The sequence below is a fragment of the Pezoporus occidentalis genome, unplaced genomic scaffold (genome assembly GCF_034315485.1).
Source record: "Pezoporus occidentalis ecotype Australia unplaced genomic scaffold, CSIRO_AGI_Poc_V1 ctg146, whole genome shotgun sequence".
Lineage (NCBI taxonomy): Eukaryota > Metazoa > Chordata > Aves > Psittaciformes > Psittacidae > Pezoporus > Pezoporus occidentalis.
Genome location: NW_026913274.1, coordinates 10,214 through 26,590, shown reverse-complemented (window position 1 = coordinate 26,590; position 16,377 = coordinate 10,214). Strand labels below are relative to the sequence as shown.

At 41.2% G+C, this 16,377-nt stretch overlaps 1 long non-coding RNA gene across 1 annotated transcript; it reads right to left on the bottom strand.

The window, feature by feature from the left end:
* Window positions 1-1,419: 1,419 nt before the first annotated feature.
* Window positions 1,420-15,697, bottom strand: LOC134159424 (uncharacterized). The gene is made up of 2 exons (XR_009963146.1): window positions 15,585-15,697; window positions 1,420-1,734 (listed from the first exon to the last, which is right to left on the bottom strand). It is a non-coding gene; the product is annotated as an uncharacterized LOC134159424 (long non-coding RNA).
* Window positions 15,698-16,377: the final 680 nt, after the last annotated feature.

Here is a 16,377-nt window from a genome sequence, read left to right as displayed (position 1 = left end):
ATTAAGACTGGGCCTGAACAAAGCAGCTCAGAGTAACTTGAGGTTCATCTTCCCCCTCATTCTCCTTTTGTTTCATTGCAGTAAGAGCACAGTGCTGCCAGGGGCACGTGCTACATATCCTGCACTGATGCTCTCATCAGAGATGCACTGTGGGTCTCATTGGCGAGCCTTGGAAGCTCCTTGCAGAGCACCAAACAGGAGTAAGAGTGTACGAGGCAGGCAGCAGCAATACCCCAAGGACTGGTACAGCAACTCACTGCCATTAAGATAAGCTGGGTTGCCTAAAGAGACTCTCAGTAAAGCTGTAGTGGCCCATGATGTGGTGTTTGGGAGCAAATGGCCTAGAACTTGCCCATACTGGCTCAATTCTACCTTTCCCTTGCTGCAATTTTACTGTGCAAAATGAGTATTTTAGCCTCATATTTCTAGGAACACATGCCGATGGCTACTGTTACAATAAAATATGAACACTGCATTGTGCAGAAAATGATCATTAATCCTGTAATCTGCAGTCATTTTTACCAATTCGGCACATTTCTTTAAATAACCAAGTACATGCAGTAGATGGAAGTGCATTTAAATAAACTGAAATAGATACAGCATGAATAATTAAAGCCATCAGGGAAATGTGCATTGTGAGCCGCTAGTGGAAATAATTACTGATTTGTCTTATTTACAATGGAGCCTGGGTACAGGATCAAAATAGTGCAAATTAGTGAAAATGTCTTAAGACTGTTCTTATACTACCACTATAATATATTTTATCTTGAAAATTACATCAGATAAGTTTTGGACCACTACAATGTCTGACTGTGTTCTACTATTTCTGGGTTAGGTTACCCAGCACATAAACTCTGTCAAACAGCACTGATGTAAAGAGGAACGTAGTTCAAACAGATGGGTAGTACATCAACCTGCAACTCTTCTATTAATGTTATTAGACACTGTATAGTTGAGATTACAACATATCCCCTAAAACCCCAGAGTCTTAAATATCAGAATGCTGACAGAAAAAGCAGATAATAAAATCACTGGAAAAAAAGTACTAAAGTGCTTGTACATCTATAATATAATATGCCAGGTTTGAAACAGACTTGTTTAATTAGAAAATAATCTACTTTGAACCTACTGGTTCTTGAATGTTAGGCAGTTCTTGCAAACTGCTTCAGAGGTAAAAATCGATAATGAAATATACTTCTCATATGAGGCTGGCAAAACTATGACTTCAACCTATTAGAAAATGTTGTAGATTAAAAAATTCATATTTTAGAATGATTACCTTGGCACATGAAAGATTCAGGAAAAAAAAAGTTAACGCTTTCTGACTGGTCTACCCCAACAACGTTCTAGCACCATCACTAAATCCAAAATGAAACTGGATGCTAATCAGCTATGCTTTAGAAGAGAAAAGACAAACAGTTGTCACTCAAATAATTTAAAGATGGCACTTTAACACAAACAAATCAGCAATAAAGAGGTCCTAAAAAGACATAAAAATTAAAGACCAATGAGGCATGTCAAATGAAGAAAATCTCCTCGAGGAGCCGGATCTCCTCCAGCTCATCCGCTCTGCTTCTGGGGCTGCAAGGGGTCTGGTACCAAGACGATGATGGCCTGTGGCTCACACGATGAGGCGTGTGCATTTTGTTCCTGTCATAAGATTCTCTGCAAAGGTGTCCTGAGGCAGATAATGGATTCATTGCTTCAACCATTTTAAGAAGACAGTCTTCGCACCTACAGAAACACACCAAGAAAATGGAGCTCCATTAAGCATCACAGCACTACAACAGGAATTCAATCCAGTCTTCCCACTTTTGTAATTCAGACTAGACCTACATTTGTCTGATGGGGGCCACTAGCACAGAACCAATTTTGCTGTATGGGTTCCTATGAGGAATACCAACACAGAGGTAGTGAAAAAAGAGGCGAGCAAAGCATGGGTGCTCAGGTTATTTTAAGTTGTTTCATCAGCTTTTCCATTTGAGGTGTGTAATGTCTTAGTCGCACTCCAGAGACTGAGGACAGACTTCAGAGATATGACAGTGAAATACACTGAACAGGTACAAGGCAGACCCACACAAGTAATGGTAAAGTGACTTATTCACATGCTGCACTTTTTTGAATAGACCTCTACACTTGATTTAGTTTCTCAGGGATTTGAAAACAGCAGGAGATTTTATTATTATTGCCACAAACCACACGTGCTTCCTGTAAATCTCTGTGCACTATATGGAGTCTGTTTGGTGGAAGCACTGAAGGAATATAATCTAAGCAAGGCAATACAAAATCAACACTTGAGGCACCAAGAGAAAAAGCACTGGTGCTAAACATTATTCAGGCTGTCCTTTAAGTGGGAGTACGGATGTGGGGGAAGGTTGCAAGCCAGTGTTAGGTGGTAACACATGCTGAATAATGGTAGTTACTTCAGATAGAGACTTCCTATTAATATTCACACAAGACAAGACCTGATCTAAATACCAGCACAGGACTGATCATTACAATATATTTTCTCCTGTCTAACTTTAAATGTCTTAAACAATACCATTTCCACTGTTTCCCCAGGGATTCTGCTCTCCAGTCTAAGAGCTATCACTCAAGAGTTTTACCCTGAAGTTCCATCCTGTTGTTAGCATCAACCTGCCCAATGTTCACAACTCTGAAATAATTCACACATTCAATGAATTACATGCAGGGAACATGCTTCACCAACCTAAAATATCAGTGTAACTGGCTGGTTTCCATAGGGTCCCTCTCTTGTAAGCAGAAGGAGTTCATCCACAGCATGAGGAAACATCTCAAGCAGTTTCCTGCTTTGAGAAAACCCTCTGTTTTTCCCTTCAGGACAGTGGGAGCCTAGGAAGGCTAAACAACTAGAGACAGCTGGGTAGGTTCCTCAACTCAGATGAGATGAAAAATTCTTCAGTACAAACATTCACATCAATTTACTGATGTGGAAGATTAGCAGTGGCCAATGTATCTCCCAGAGGCAGAGTTAACACTTGTGCTGTCCAATAGCACCATGAAGCAGCACCAGCAGGCAAAAAGACTTCTATCCTCAAATTAGCAACTCTGTGCAAAATATCCTTCATTAGCTCCAGTAGTGACTAGTATGTCCCAGCATCATCAGAAAAACTGGCCATGACAAGGTAACTCAATTATGTCTGAGACACTGATATACTTCCTCAGCTCAAAGGAGGTGGTACTGTTGTGCTGATGGGATAATATTGACGCTAATGCCAACCACTGGAGTCATGCTATGATTGCTTGCAAAAGCCAGCTCTTACATTTCCTTCAGTTCTTACAGTTTCTTCCAATCTGATGGTTAGCATCATTTCTAACACAGTCTGACTCTACACTACTGCCGCACAGGGCTCTCTCCTCTATTTGACTATCTATAGATTGTTTTATTTTCCCTTGGATGTACTAACTTGCATTTTACCCAATCAGAAACCCATTTTGCTGATTTCTTTTTCACTTTTTAAAGCTTGTCTACATGTCTTCCTATTATCTATTTAAATCACCCCCCATCACCAAAAATGCGTGATTCAAACCAAAGAAACCACAGTTTTGTTTTGTTTCAGTTGGACCGTGTAAGTGGCTAACCCTACATAATGCCTCACAGTCACCCTAATCATTTCAGAAGGACACAGGGGTTTTAGGCACCCAAGCAAGCCCGTTTTAGAGTGGTCTGTTGCCTGCATTAGTATTCAGAAAGTACCCTCTAAAAACTAAGGCTCCTTAAAGATATCCCTAACCTAAGATGGAGTAAGCCGCACTGATAGTGAGAACTATCACATAGCTATATTAGACTTCTCACGTAGAGAAAGTTTTGGACTAGACTCTATATAGATATACACAGATGCTTTGAACCCCGAAGAAACCCAGTTAACACATTCGCCGGTTTCATTAGCCACACCTAAAACTTCTTTTTAGATTAATCTAGTCTAGCATACAAATGCTTATCTCCTCTGACTTTAGTGCTATCATAAAATTTCAATTTCTCTAGCAGCCACATTCAATCACAGATTAGGTACGGGGAAACCAAACCAGTCAGTGCATTTACAGCAAACGTGCAGGCCCTAGATTTCAGCAGTACCTTCGAGTTCATTTCTTCTGCAAGTTTATCTAAGTTTTACAGCATTTCTGCTATCAGGAAGGCTAAATGATTTGGCAGATTACAAGCACAGCAAATAGCAAAGATTATGTAAAAGACCAGGTGTTGTAAATCAGTCTATTTGACACCACAGTTATATATGCAATAAAGTGAATGAACTCTGCTAACAGAGCGCTATCTGATAAAGAGAATGCTCCTTGCAGGTATTTAGTGTTTAATCCCATGATAATGGTTTGCCCTGGTTTGTCTAGGCAGCATCAGACAGCATGTGGCTGGAGGCAACACAGTAGACTTAGAATGGTTTGAAGCTTGCAAAGATAATTTTCTCACCATTTATTCGTATCCAAATATTTAAAGAGACACAGTCAGAATGCTCAAATCCTGAAATGCAACTTTCTCTGAAACCAGGATATGTATTCCTTGCACGATTTGAATAAATGCATAAGTAAAGCCAGGCTTCATTATTATTATTATTAATACGACATGTAATGGCTTTAGTGAAGTCAAAGCTGCAGGATCAGGCACCCAAGAGTCAGAGTGTGTCAAATGGGAAAACTGATCTGGCAAACTTGGCTGGTGAATACCCAATGTTCTTTTAATGCAAATTAACAGTCAAGGCTGCCCTCTTATTGCTCATGGTTCCCAAGGAGAAAAACTCCCCAAACATTCCATAGAAGTACCAGTACTGTACGTTAAGCCACACAGAGAAATCCCTCATGTATTGGTTCAAGCAAGCAAGCAAATGTTCCATCTTTGCTAGATGCTTACACATATTTTCTTCAATTTTTTCTCCCCCCTCAACAGAAGCAAAATGAGGGGGCCACGTGTCCCTTTAAGGATGTGGTAATTCAGTCTGTATTCAGCTTTTTGGAACATTTTCCAATGTACTGGAAAGTCAGTGAGCACCTCCATAACAGACTGGTAAACAATCTCTTTTCTAAGCCTGGTTTTGAAACTTCCCCCATGTATATTTTCTCATCTAACTTTCATAAACTTGAAAGTCTGCATGTTTCATCATGGGAGAAGAAAACTTGAAAAGCCTACAGGTTTGGGTTAGAAGTCTAACTATGTGGACAGCTCAAGTTCAGTGAAAGTATCATAAAGTCTCCAAAAATTCCACCTGGAGAAGGGACAAAAAGAATTAGTGTACAAAGCATGAGGAAGGCAGGGCCATGAACAATAGGACAGAGATGGGAGTACAGAGACCAAGGTAAGCTTTGAAGCTCTTCTCTCAGTGAAGAGGCTTGACCTTTGTTTTTAATGTAGAAGGTAAAACTCCAAATACTGCTCAGAGAGGAGCCGTAATGAACTGAGAGGTAGGTACCACTGGGATCAAGCCAGCGTAACTGGGTCAGTGCAGAATTGTGAGCTGGGTGGTTAAGTCCATCCTGGCCAGGCATTGCACAGTGCTGTTACAGTATTCCCTTTCTCTCCTCTGTACAATTAATACAGGTTGTTGAAAATTTGGCTCCTCTGCCACTAAAGCGCTTTTGGAGATTTTATTAGAAACTTTCAGCATTGGCTCCTAATTAAATAACTGTCTAATAGCATTTACAAACTCTTAATATCTGAAGGGGGCCTACAAGGATGCCTGAGAGGGACTCTTCGTCAGAGACTGTAATGATAGAACAAGAGGTAATGAGTTAAACTGAAATAGGGGAAGTTCAGGTTAGATATAAGGACAAGTTCTTCCCTTTGAGGGTAGTGAGGCACTGGAACAGGCTGCTCAAAGAACTGGTGAATGCTCCATCCCTGGCAGTGTTCAAGGCCAGGTTGGACAGAGCCTTGGACAACATGGTCTAGTGTGAGGCATCCCTGCTTATAGCAGGGGGTTGGAACTGAATGATCTTAAGGTCCTTTCCAACCCAAACCATTCTATGATTCTATAATATAAAGGAGTTTTGTAGTCCATCACTAAAGTAACAGGAAACATCATAAAGCATTACAATTCAGAGCACCTCATTAAATGTTCACGTTTTAAAGAGGAAAACAGCACGAAAACAAACCCAAGTTAGCACAGACCCAAACCCTTCCTTCCACAGTATTGCTGTTTCACTGCCTGTGCAGCAGGAACACAACTCTCTGAACATCTACAGGTGCATTTTACTTTGCACTGTGTTTCCAAATTGAATGGGAAGTAAGGCTTTCGCATTTTTATGACAAACAAGCAAATGTGGCTGTTGCTCTGGGAACCATAAGACCACTTATTCCCAGGATGGTTGCTAAGAAATCACCTGAAACCACTTGGTATTCTTCCTAATAAAACCTGCTAGGAAATCAGAGTTCAGACAGTGCCACAACGTACAGTACCTAAAAAAAAAATGGTCAGATTATGCAAAAGTAATGCACAGAACTCATTACTGCAAAGGATAGTAGAGAGAATGGTGCTCTTGAAGGTAACCACCGAGCATTCTCACATCAATCGGTTGAACAGCAATGTTTGTTTATTTATTTATTTAGATATTTGGGATATATCATTGAATTTTTAATGTTTGTCTATTTCCCACTGCTGGTAAAATATATTATATTTCTTACATGCTGTTCAATTTTTAAGCTGCACTTCTGTATTTTCATATTGCGCAGTCCCATTTAACTAATAGTATCATTTGTTCCTTCATGAAAAAACAGCACAACCCCAAACAAGTCTGATATTTGGAGGAGCAGGAATTTCCCCATAGGGCAAAATAACTAAACTTATTAGAGTCATAAATATTCTGGTGGTGAGATATATGCATATTTCTTTAAACAAGCAGTGTCAGATATTATTTGATCACTATGTTCAGAGATATCTTTTCATTTACAGTCTCTGAAAATTTATTTTTCCAACCATAAATGTGTACAAAACACACAGAACGTCTCTTCTGCAAGGTGATGGCATTTCAACAAAGCATACTGGCAATACATTTTTGGAGATTAGCAGCTGTATAGGCTTACTTTATTTAACTGTATATACCAGAGGAAATAAAAAGGTTTATTTTTATACTACTGCTTATATTTTCAACATAAAGTTCAAAGTGATTTACTAATGTTACATGAATTGGCTTTGAAATATGGTACAGTATTGTGCCTAAGTACAAAGCCTAACGCTATTCTGTATTCATAAAACACCGCCTGACTCCAAGCACTTTAGAAATGCTAAATACAGCTAAAAACACATTCAAGGGGTAGGGAACAGACCCATTCTACACAAAATGAAACTAAGCTTATTGTTACTATAAGGCATATCAAATCCCTTTTTGATTTTGATCATACTAGTGATACAACCAGGGGTTATTTGGAAAAAACAGCTGAGATGATTGATCCCCACCCCTGAGCTAAAGCAAGCTCTATGAGTGAAGGGCAGAACTCTACCCAAATTAAATACTCATAACCACTTTTTGCCATCTTTATTTTTGCATCCACTATTATTGCATTAGGGATGATAGAGGCACCTCCGTGCTTTGTCCTTTCAACATCCATATACCAACCTGTTGTCCATAAACTTGCCTTATTCCTTTCTCAACCTGCTGCTTCCACAATGCCCTGTGATAGGAAGTTCATCACTACTGAAATACTTCTGTTTTCTTTTAATCTGAAACCCTGTTAGTGCCATCAAGTGCTTTTCAAGAATTGACTGCAGTTAGCCTCTCCCATGTGGTGGGACCTGGTGAAAAACAGTGCCACATCCAACTTATCCACCAGCTCCACAATTTTGCAAACCCTCATTTTCTCACTCAGTCTTTTCCTGTCCAAAGTCATAGCTTTTTGGTCTCATTATATAGCAGCTGCTTCACTCTCCTTGATCAAATTAATTGTCCTGTGCACCTTTCTCTAGCTTCCACTGTCTTTCATGAGAGGTAAGACCAAAAGTAAATTACATTTCCGTTAACTCAGTTTTGCTGCCTTTTTGGAGTTTCTTCCTATTGACATGGCATTCAGCTGTCTGAAAGAACTTAGTATAACCCACATTTACTATGTGACCCAGGAGATTTTGCTATTTACTTCTTGCTCCAGGTCAGTGATGAAGACCCAGGTCAGTGGGCTAAAGGGGGACCGCACTTCTGCATCATGAAAAATTAATATTAAGTACTTTTGCCTGCTATCATTTAATCAGCAGTAAATCCATAAGGACTTTTCCTGCAGAAACATGGTTTCTTTAACAACCTTTGGTGTGGAACCTCGCCAAAGGACTTCTGAAAATCCAAATACTATGTCACTGGATCCTCTTTGTGTCACCAGATTTCTGGACTCACAATACATAGGTCTGAGCTGATGTCTCAGATTCTTTCTTCTCTCCCTCCAAGGTGTATGAGTATAGCCCACGTGAGATAAACATGCCAACAAACATAAGAGACTAGCTGGATAGCAAATGAAAGCTGAGAAAGAGCAGCTGACTTTGCAATCATTCCCTGAAAGGTCACAAGCCAGCTCCCAAAGAATGGTGGTAAATGGTGTTACATCTAGTGGTGACTGGTCACTTGTGGTGTCTCACAGCCTAGTGTTAGGGCCAGTGTTGTTTAATATCTTCACTGATGATCTGGAAGAGGGGATCAAGTGCACCCTCATTTGCAGACAACACCAAGTTAGGCGGAAGTGTTGATCTCCTGGAGGGTAGGAAGGCTCTGCATAGGCATCTGGACAGGCTGGATCCATGGGCTGTGGTCAATGGTATGAGGTTCAACCAGGATCAGATCCAGGTCCTGCACTTGGGCCACAACAACCCCATGCAACGCTCCAGGCTTGGAGAAGAGTGGCTGGAAACTGCTCATGAAAAGAGACCTAGGTGTGCTGACTGACACAGCTGAACATGAGCAGCTTGTGCCCAGGAAGCCAAGAAGGCCAACAGCATCCTGGCCTGTACCAGCAATAGTGTGGCAGCAGGGCCAGGGCAGTGGTCATCCCCCAGCACTGAGCACTGGTGAGGCTGCACCTCGAATCCTGTGTTCAGTTCTGTGCCCCTCACTACAAGAGAGACATTGAGGTGCTGGAATGGGGCCGGAGAAGGGCAATGGAGGTGGAGAAGGGTCTGAAGCACAAGTGTGATGGGAAACGGCTGAGGGACCGGAGTGTAAGGGGGGGTTAATTTGGAGAAGAGAAGGCTCAGAAGGGGACCTTATCACTCTCTACAACTGCCTGAAAGGAGGCTGCAGTGAGGTGGGGTCGGTCTCATCTCCCAAATAACAATTGATAGGATAAGAGGAAATGGCCTCAAGATGCACCAGGGGAGGTCAGATATTAGGAGAAATTTCTTCACCTAAAGGGTGCTCAGGCACTGGAACAGGCTGCCCAGGGAAGTGATGGATGAGTAGACGAGGCTCTTAGTGACACGGGTTAATGGTGGACTTGGCAGTCCTGGGCTAATGGCTGGACTTCATGATCTTAAAGGTCTTTTCCAACCTAGTTAATTCTATGATAGCAGACCCTGCCTTTCATGTGCAAACTGCATCTTCGGTGACCTAAACACACTCCTGAGGGATATTCCCACATACTGACTCTCAGGATGCCAAAACCAAAACAAGAACAGAGAGAAGAGTGATTCTTGAGGTTAAAACATCGAGAGAATGAACAAGATTAAATTAAGAAACAGAGACAAAGAGATTGTGCCAGTTGGCCTAAGACTCCCATTTTATTTTCATCCAGGCTGAGACTCAGAGCAAACACTTCACTGTGGGATACAGAAGGAGGCAAATTCAACAGTGTTATATATGTAGTTAAACTAACTCAAGGTAAGGACATACTTCTTGCCTGTAACGGGTCTGTATTTTCCAAAGGCATCTCAAAAGTTTCTTAATTCTTAAAGAAAAAGATCAGACTGCAGAATATTTCAAAGCAATTAAAAAAAGATCTAAGCCTTTTATTTAAAATACATCACACAATGTAAAACAGAATATATTTACACAGTGTCCTTAGCAAGAGCCTCCTGGAGTGCTGTAAAACCCACACCCACATAATAGAGAGCTTACAGTATCAGAGACTTTTAGAGAACTCTCCGAGGCAGTATTCACAGAATCATAACCTAGAGAAAGAAAAGACTTATTAGACCATCCAGTCATCTCCCTGCTGACAGAGAACCGTTCCCTACAGTGTGCTTCCTCACATTTGTTGCTAACAATCAGCCTCTCGTTATTCTCTTTGGGAAGCCATTCCACAGCCAAATATATCTAACACTATCATTACATTATTACTTATTTATAGGCTGTGGTATAACCTAAAGGGCCTTGATCAGGATCAAGGGGACCAACTTTACCACCACTTGTAAGAGCCATCCAAAAGAGCACACAGTCTAAACAGGTCAGTCAAAGTCCAGTGGGAAAGTTATAACATACAACTGAGGAGAATAGGAGAGCATGGAAAGTGCCACAAATGTTCCATGAATTTTTGCTTGGGAGTTTGGTAGAGGAAAAGGTGTGTGTCACAAACAAGAACATGTTTCTGATAGTCAGCTAGAGATAAACACAGAGGATTTTCCTCCTCCCAGCTTCACACTATTAATTATAGCTAAAGATCTGGCATCGTACTAAGAAATGTCTCCTTCTTTGGTGCAAATACTCCAACAGTATTTGAACAATATTACATCTCTACCTTCTGCTCCAGTCTCAATCTGAGCCACACATATGTTAATCTTCCCTTGTAAATCAATACCTCTAGCATACCAACAGCTTTTGCCGTGCTCCTCCATTCTTTGACAGTATCTTTCCAGAAAGTGATCACCGAGAAATGAGCATCATATTCACTTGGTGGGGTTACACAGGAGCAGGGAGAACATCAGCTCCCTCCAGCACTCACACAATGCTTATCTGCACAGACTCAGGTGGCAACAGCCTTTTTGCTGCAGCTTCATGGCTCCGCAGGTCCCTCTCTCATTTGTATGTATTGATACACCACACCACAACACACTGCTGTTTGTTGCAAGACCTACAACACCTATGAGCCCCATGCCTCATTTTGTGGGGTTACTAACAGTTATCACTAAATCTTGTGGAAAACGGCACCTGAGATTACAGCCTTCACACAGGAGAGAAGCAGCAGAATTGAGTAGCAACATCATGCCTTTGCTAACCAAAATGACCTGTACTTGGCAGCGTTATGGGACAACTCTCCCTCCCTAGTGTGATAAACAGCAGTAAATAGCTAATGCGAATTTGGTCTTGAAAGGGGCTGAGCATTGCTGGTTTGCCCCTGGCCACCTGCATACCAAGCAGAGCCAATGCACTAAAGGATACAGCAACAGCATCTAAAAAAACTTCTGCCCTAAGGCAGGGCTGGTAAGAGATTTTTCTTCCTCAGTTTTCACCCTGGCTTCACCTATGATAGCACCCAACCAGCTGTCATTACTGAAATAGGAGTTACTGCTGTTCTCATTCCTCCTTGCTACACAAACAGGCCATTTTCACTTATTCAGTTGTCAGAGACCAACACCTGCCTTCCTCACCTTTCCGCACTTCCATCTCAATGCTCCCAATCCTCAGTTATCCTACCTATTTGCTCCTGGTAACTAAGATTTTTCTATTATTTTCTTATTGGACTTCTGCTCAGACCCTGCTGCTATGTTACAAACCTGTCAAATACAACTGAAAGGGCTTCTTAATTTTATACTTTTCTCTGTGTGCTTTTAGTAGCTAAAATAAAAACAACAGCAAAAATACCCACCCCAGATAATTTATTTTAAGGTATGGCTGCAGGGAGCTGAACTGGCATAAGTGCAGTTGTAATAATTCTACAAGGGGGAGGGTGAACAAAGACACAAGCTCTGGTAAGTAAAGAAACCTTTTAAATCAGATCTGCCAGTGACAAGAATAATTTAGAATGAAGTTTCAGTACAAAAGAAAGAAATTACAGAACCACTGAACTACCACAGAGTTTAACAACCACCTCTGCAATCACTCTGTTTGTATTGTCCTTCCCTCCCCTCCCACACCCATCTCTGTCTCATCAAGTCTGAAAGCCCTTCAGATCAGAAAATGAACCTCGGTGTATGTACAGCACCTAGGGCCCTGATTCTGCTGTGATATTACATAATAACTTTGCACTTCAGAGCACGCTTAGCTTTTATTCCCTTTAAGCACTCTGTCATCACAGCGCATCTTCAGCAAGATCTTCACCCTTTATTGTTCTGGGCCAAAACTAAGCTGTCATCATCTTTGCTGCCATACCTCATCCCCCCACTCTCCCGCCTTAACAACCTTTCTTCTCAATTTTTAATCTTACAAGTTTGTCCCCAAGCATCTTGCCCCTCAAAGCAAACTCTAATTCAATGAATCACCTTTAAAACTGTGCTTTTTCTTTTGTAATGTACTAAAGCCTCTGACAAAGGGTTGCATATGTAAGTCAGCACAACTCTGCTCCTCCTCTCTGACAGTCTTTTTTTTTTTTTTCAGTTTTGACATCTTTTCCCTGTTTCATCTCTATTTCCTTGTGTGTTTTTAGCAAAGCTGGGAATACCTTACGCACTGTACACTGTTTACAACTTTGTGGGTACTAAGTAAGAACAACACAACAAGAGGCATGTCCTAGGAGGGAAAAAACCCTACCACACAGAGCTTGCAAAGACCATCACCATTTACATGGATTAGCAATCCATCTTTCTTCACACGCTCAGTCCAAATTCCCAGCCTGCCAGATAATAAATCAACTTTTTGCTTCAACTGTACAGTCATTGGGAGATCTGTATAGTTTTAGGTCAAGCACTTATAACCATTTTATGATTCCAAAGTTTCTTAACTTGTCATTTAGCTACTGAACTGTGAGCTTTCATTGACTTTCTAACCATTGTGGCAAGAACTGCTACTAGCCATGCAAGATTTAAAACCTCATTGAGCAGAGGAGCAAAATCGGACTGCGGCAGTTTTAAGTATATATTGGGGTGGAATCATGACCCCGTGGAAGCCAATGGAAGTTCTGCCACTGGTTTACTGGGGCTGGGTTTCTTCCCTGCCTGCTGCCATTTGTTGTGTCGGGGTGAATAGATATTGCAAGCTCTCTTTTTTACACCCTCAAAATGAGATGCTTGGAAATAATTTATTTTATGCTTTTCTTTTTTTCCTCTCCTAGCGAAATATTTTACATACAGTCAATTACTGTACCTAAACACCAGCTCTTCCATGTGGATCTATATGATTCTTCCTCTCCTGCTTGTCAGCTTAATTTCTTCTGCTGTGGCATGGAGTGTTTAATAGCAAAATCTAACACTCAGATTCTTCTGTTTCTTAATTATCTGTGCCCTGTCAGCTATATCAGTGAAAATAAGTTACCATTAGACAATTCAAATACCAGTAAACACCAAGTTGTGATAATACAGAGTTCTGTATTACTGTCATTATAGAAAAAGCTGTTCCAGGGAGGTTTAAAAAAAAATTAAATAAGCCCAGCACTTCTAAATGGCCAAAACCCTAAAGATATCTTAATTATTCTTCAATATCTTAATCATTCTGTAGAATCATGATCTTGTATAATGGCCATTTTAAATGAAAGGTTTGCTGCTCTGCACAGTTGCCACTTTCTTCTAATCGTGAATTAAAGCATAATTTAGAGTGGCTGTATGCCAGCATGACTAGAAAAATTTACAGACACTAACTCTGGTTGAAATAGGGGGGGAAGAAGCTGTTAGGTTTCTTTAAGCAATAGAAAATCACTCATCAAGTTGTACTTTAAAACAAAACATTAGAGCTTTAAGTTGACAAACTGACTTGAATTAAACCACATAAAAAAGTGCTTGCACCGTAAATCTTAAAGGGCAGAAGTGATGGTAGGTTATCATTCTGTTTATTAGCATGTACTTTGGAGAGTTCAGGGCAAGTATGGATACGCATTCATTTCATTTTATGCTGCACATTACTGAAAACACATTCCCCATAAATAATTCATAAATGCATTGTCTGAAATTTCAGATTCCAAAAATACAACACGGTTTTCAACTTTATGGTTGCTTGGTCTTCAAAACAGAAATAGACAATTGGATGGATGGACTTGGCAAACATGGTAAGAACCCATCAGTCAGAATTACACTCCAGATGTACATGCACACATCTCCCCGCTCCTGATCCCTGTGACAGCAAGGCCATGATGATAGCCCCTGTGCTTGTACGAGCCGTTCTTTGGTAAGGAACATGGAGGAAAAGAGAAAGGGAAGAAGTCACCATGTAGTAAGAAGAAAGTGTTCAGTCAGATGCCTGACTCTGAAAACAACACTTACTAGGGGAAAAAATGCCTTGCTGTTCTCAGTGCGTAGCAGGAGAGTTAGAAGAGAAAAGGATGTTTTACAGGATGGTGTGGTGGGGAGTTAATAGGTTGAAACTGCCTAGAAATCCAGAGGATTAAAATTAAGATATAGTAACAGCCAAAATATAGAGAATGGATATACTTTGCCTTGCAAAAAAAAACATTTTTCTGGACACACTGCAAACCACAAACTTGAGCTCTGCTTGTTGCTCTCAGCTTTTAATTGGTATCACTTAGTTAATGCTAATGACATAGTACGTGGTCATCATCTTTTACGCTAGCTACGTCAGCATAAGAAAGGTGAATAGGATCTTGCAGCTCATCTGAAGTCCAATTTCTGCAGGGAGCAGAGTGACCACAACACTCACTGAAGAAACTGAAGTATGCTGCAATACCTAAGCTTTACAAGCCTTATGATTCTGCATCTTGCTGACATTATATGTAGTTTATGCTCAGCTGCTTGTTTTTTTTTTCCTTCATAGCTATACAGAACCCCCACATCAGATAGCAACTGCTTTTCAGCCAGATTTGCATTCACTTGCTCTCTTCCATGCACCTCTCAAAGACAGACACACACAATTTTGGGTACCTTATCTAGTGAAACCCTTGATGCCTTGCCTGAAAACAGCCCACAACCTCCCTTTTGGCCTCTCTTTATTAGAACTTACTCCAATTTGTATGAGAAGAAACACTGCAACTGAGCTCAAATACCTGGCACCCCAAGGTATTGATTGCTTGGGCACAGGCCTTACATGAAGAAACAACGCTCTCACAAAAATTGCATTCCAGTACCCAACTGCTGTAAAACTTCCTCCTCAGCACTCTGTGTGGAAGGGTTGGGACTATCTGCTGCTCCATTCATTTCCAGGTGTGCTGAACTCTCTGGGGTAATCTTTAAATCAGCTGAGATTTCATACATCAAAGATGAGGATACATAATTCAAGAGGAGCCACCGAGATAAAACAGTAGCTGTAAAAAAAAGTACAGCATGTCGGTGGTGCCTGGTTTAGCATGTCAAAGAGGGGCAACTGCTGGCAAGGAGCCGTGTGGCAAAGCGGGTAGAGTTGTTGTAAGCTTCATAGGGACACAGGCACTGAATAGGCTTGACACTGTGCAAGTACAAAGTTAGAAGGCACCCTACAGAAAAAAGCAGCAGTAAAGCACGGAGTACAAGGCGCTGAGGCCTGATGTCCCTTGGCTGTAGCCATCACACGCTAACAACCTCTTTCAAAGAATTTACACAGGTGGTAGGTGTCCCACTGAGATAAATTACCTGCTTTTGGTTGCTGAACAGATGGGCAGGGAAGTGAAATTTTAGTTTGTTCATTCCCAGCAGTAACTAGCAAAGATGATCTCGGGCTCTGCAGGATTGTTTTTCGATAACCATACACCTGTGGACAGTCCATGTTGCTGTTAGAAACTACATAAGGTCACTGATACACTACAAAATAAGGCAGGGCACTGAACTGCTCAACAGACTGATGCTATGTCTCACTCCCTTATTATTCTGAATATGTTTGAGGCTGAGGAGGGCAAAAGAGTGGACAAAGAAGGAAATCAACAGGCAGGAGAAATGGGCCCACAAGAATCTCACAACATTCAACAATGGGAAACATGAAGTCCTGCATGGGGGAAGAGAGTGGAGAATAGCCCCAGGTACCAGCACATGCCACATTTTACTGGCTAGAAAGTAGCTTTGCAGAACAGGACCTGGACACTCACTGTCCTGGTAGGTAAAAAACTGAACATAAGCCAGCAAAGGCCAGGACTGCCAGCAGATTGAGGGAGGTGATGCTTCCTCTTGACTCAGCACTGGTGGGACATAGCTCGACTGCTGTGTCCAGTGCTGGAATCTCTAGTACAACACACTGGAGAACAGTGAACAGCAATGAAGATAAGTAAGAAACTGAAGTAGGTGACATGATAGAAACAACTGAGAGAGCTGGGGCTGTTCAGCTTGGAGCAAAGGCAGCTCAGAGTGATCTCTGTGAATAAATACTTGATTAAGAAATGAAAGAAGATGGAGCCACAGTGTTCTCAGTCATACCCAGTGAAAGGACAAGAGG